Raw genomic sequence first — 4,092 nt, forward strand, 5'->3', positions numbered from 1 at the left:
TGCTCTCTTGCAGGAGAGGTCGGAGGTCTAGACTAAGTGTTGGCCTGATCTAGTCTGAATACTCTTGTTGAGGTGGGAGAGCCTGATAGGAGCTAGACATGGCCTAAATGTTGGGGTTTTTAGGGCCTGTGAGCCCCAGGAGGAACACACCGACTCACTTCTCTTAACCCCCAAACATTCAGAAAGCACTGCCATTAGTTCTAGACTGGGGAATTAAACTGTGAGGGATTAATGATGGTTGGGGGTGTGGGGGTGTGATGTCCCCACTTGCAGTGAATATGTATGCATGAAAAAGCACATCTGGAGAAAAGAGTTACAAGGGACAGCATGAGATTAACCAGGAGGCTTGACTTCTGTGGTGGAACCACAGGTGGCAGATGAAGTGACAAGCACCCTTTGGGAGTTCCCAGAAATGGTGCAGGGAGATTCTACCAGCTATTCTGCGAATCCCAGGCAGATGTGGGTTTGAACATTAAAAGAGATGAGACTTTATTTTGGGCTACTGAGCGAAATCTGGGTTTCACGGGGAAGGTAGGTCCCAGGATTTACAGATGAAGGTGTTGTGGGAGATGGTGGCAGTGGAGTCGGGCTGATTCTCAGGCGTTTAGCTACAGAACGGAGAGGATTCTTGGTTCCTGGGAGATGCATTTTTGGGAGACCTGAGGCAGAAAGGGTGCAGCCATTTTCTTTGTGTACCTAGAGCTGTGTGGAGCTGCAGCTACCTGTGGGGAAGGGCAGCAGGGGTCACAGGCCTTGATGTTTGGGTTGGAGCTTCCAGTGACAAGCAGCGTGCAGAGAGCCTGCCTGCTGGGGGGCCTTTACTGGTCACCTAAAGAGGAGAGGGGACTGGGCACAGTGAGAGCCTCTTGGGCTTTGGTTGACAGGCCCCCTCCACCCACCCCATAGTCTCTATTTGGGAGGCCAGCGGTAAGGCGGAGATGGTGTTCTTCTTTTGGGGTTCCATTTTCAAAAGGGAGGTTTCTCTGTACGATGTCAGGGAAGATGCCTTTTTAATTTTAACTTTGATCCTTGGGGCCTTCTCACCTTGCCTCTGTACCACCTAAGCCTTTTCCTTCCACTTGCTGTCTTTCTCATTTAAAGATTTGGACAAGACCATTCCCTTCGTTCGATATTTTCTGTTTAATCCATTTTACAATTTAAAAAATAGTTGTTAAAGTCTTAGTCTCAGACACCTAGTCCACAATCGTCCATAGAATTACATGTTCCTGTATCAAGATGTTTATCCAAAACACATTTCTTTTTTCCTATAAAAGACCCAACTATTCTCACGGCAGCAGAAGAAAGGCAGCTAATGGCCCAATGACAAGTGGCTTCTCACTTCTCACATTCCAGCTTGTTCAGGGAGCAACAGGCACTTATACCAGGTACTCGATATAGGTTCCAAAGGCAATTTTGTTTTAGCCAGGCCCTTTTCTTTCAGAATTGTCTGCTTTTGCTTTTGTGTCTCTCATTTATTCGTTCAGCTATGTGCTGTGATGGATCCAAAGAAACCAAGCTACGGCCAGTCTCTGCCCCTAAGGAACTGACTAGAGATGAGTGCTGCTGCTGTCAGGAAATAGACAGTTACATTACGAGGCAGTTCGTGAGTCGGTCCAGCCTCGGCAAGACTGACTGGAAATTCTGTCAGGGTTCAGAGAGGGGAGAAGGGACTACTGAAGGTTGAGTAGTTAGAGAAAGACTTTTTGAAACTGGCTCTGCAGAGAGAAGGGGCTGGGATGTTTTAGATGGAGTAGGGAGAGAGCATAAGGGATATGGTATGGTATATACGTGTGTGTTTGAACACATACAGGTACAAGTACATATATGTATACATGTAAATGGTGCAAAATTCAAAAGGTTAAAAACATATACGAAATCTCTCCATCACCTTGTTCTTCAGTTATCCAGTTCTCCTCCCTAGGGGCAGAGTTTATATTAAAAAAATATTTTTGTCTATGGCCATGCTACCCTGAACAAGCCCAATCTTGTCTGATCTTGGAAGCTAAGCAGAATTGGGCCTGGTTAGTACTTGGATGGGAGACCACCTGGGAATACCAGGTGCTATAGGCATAAATAATAATAATAATAAAAAGGATTGTAAGTTGACAAGGTCCTTGTAATCTGTGAGGTCAACCAAGGATTGCCTCACCTAAAAATAAATAAATAAATAAATAAATAATAAAAATAAAATGAAGATGTTATTTTAAAAAATAAAATAAAATAAATATTTTCAAATACACACACACACACACACACTCTCTCTCTCTCTCTCTCTCTCTCTCAATCTCTCTCTCTCTCAATCTCTCTCTCTCTCTCTCTCCATCCATGGCTAGATGGCTGAACTGTCTTCGAAGAACTGAAATTTCAAACATGCATGTGTTCTCTGCAGGCACCAAATCCTGAGAAAGAACACTGCATATACCGTTTGGGGGACCATGTTCCTGCCACAAGATGCAGAAAATTTGAGAAACCAAATGTAATTATATAATGTTAGCCACCTTTGCCCCTACACAAAAATCCACAAAAATTCCAGGAGGACTTTGGGCTCCCACAGGACATGGGCTATGGGTTTGAGCCCAGGGTGTCTAGATCTAAGGGGCTGGGAGCCCCTCGCTGACACATGGGCTGCACCTAAGTGGGAAAGAGTTGGGACCATTTGGAGACCAGAGTAAAGGCAGGGCTACCCTTCTTTCCAAGCCAGTGTGGAAAATGGGTGCATGGGGGTCCCCCAGAAGCAGCCCTCATGGCAGGTACTGACAGGAGCAGGGTTGGTGCTGCCAGGGCTCACAGACTCTGGCGAAGAAAGCCGAGAACACACAGAGGGAGTCCAGCTCTCCCCAGATGGGCTCCCTGACCAGAGGAGAACTGCTGCGTCAAAAGGTTATGTAGGAAGGATTCTGACTTTTCTTCCCCTGCTGTGAAATCAATTAAAACCAGGACAAATATAAAATGGTTTTATAACCTCCTCCACCTCCTGGCTTCTTTCTTCTTGGGGATGAGCCAGCACAGACTGGGGAGAGACAGGAGTCTCATGGTCTGACAATTCTGTGGCAGTTTAAATAATGGTGACCTATTGCTCCAGCTCTCCTCAGGGGACCTGAGCCTGGAGGAGAAAATGTCTCCTGGAAAATGGACAGACAGGGAGAACTTTGTAGGAGAGCGTGTGAGGGGAGGAGCTGACCCCTCCAGGCCCTGGGCCAGTCTGCAGCCTCTGCCGCCTACAGGTTCACAACTAGGGAAATAAGGCAGCCTGTTTAAAAGACAATTTATTTCCCACAGAACAATTCAAATTGGCTTGTTATGATTACACATACTTGCTCTGTACAAACCAACATCAAGAATTTCATTCCTACTTTGATCTACAAATAACCCTAACAGAAAACTTTTATTGAATACTACTATGTGCCAGGCACTGAATCAGGCACCTTTCTTAAATTAACCCTAATTCTCACAACATCACTGAAGATTAAGTAGTATTTTTTTCCAATTTACAAATAAGGAAAATAATGAGGCTCAGAGAGAGGCTCAAGATCAGATAGCTAGTAAGTGGCAAAACTAGGGTCCAAATTCAGGTCTGCTTTCTACTCCCCACTAAGCTAAATAATACTAGTTCTCGTTTGTTGAGCATTTACTGTGTGCCAGATACTTGACAAACATTATCTGAACTCTTCATACCAAACCTGTGAGGAAGGCTGCTATTGCTCCATTTTATGGGGGAAACAGCCCAAGGTCACAGTGTTGACTTGGTAAAGTCGAGACTTGAAGCCAGATCTCTCTGGGTTCTCCAATGCCAGAATTTGTTCTGAGCATGCTATGCAACTTCAGGGAGGCAGGAAGGTGCCCTTGTCCCTAGGTGTTTCCAGTGAGTGCTCTGGGAGCAGAGAGGGGACCCGGCAGGTCATCCCTTGTGCGCTGAGGTCAAACTGTTCTGCTCACAGAGAAGGAGAGACAGCTCTGCCAACACACATGGTTCTCAGCAGCATGTGATGTTTCCTAGGACGGTGGCCAACTTGGCTGAGGCATTTTGGACATCTTGAGGGGCACGGTTCCGAGCATCTTAAACGGATCGACAGACTTCTCTGTCAGAAAGTG

The 4,092-nt window shown here is 45.9% G+C and overlaps 1 pseudogene; it reads left to right on the plus strand.

The window, feature by feature from the left end:
- Window positions 1-1,951: 1,951 nt before the first annotated feature.
- On the plus strand, window positions 1,952-2,070 carry LOC120612716 (uncharacterized; annotated as a pseudogene).
- The last annotated feature ends 2,022 nt before the right edge of the window (window positions 2,071-4,092 follow it).

Source organism: Pteropus medius, unplaced genomic scaffold (genome assembly GCF_902729225.1).
Source record: "Pteropus medius unplaced genomic scaffold, Ma_sr-lr_union100, whole genome shotgun sequence".
NCBI lineage: Eukaryota > Metazoa > Chordata > Mammalia > Chiroptera > Pteropodidae > Pteropus > Pteropus medius.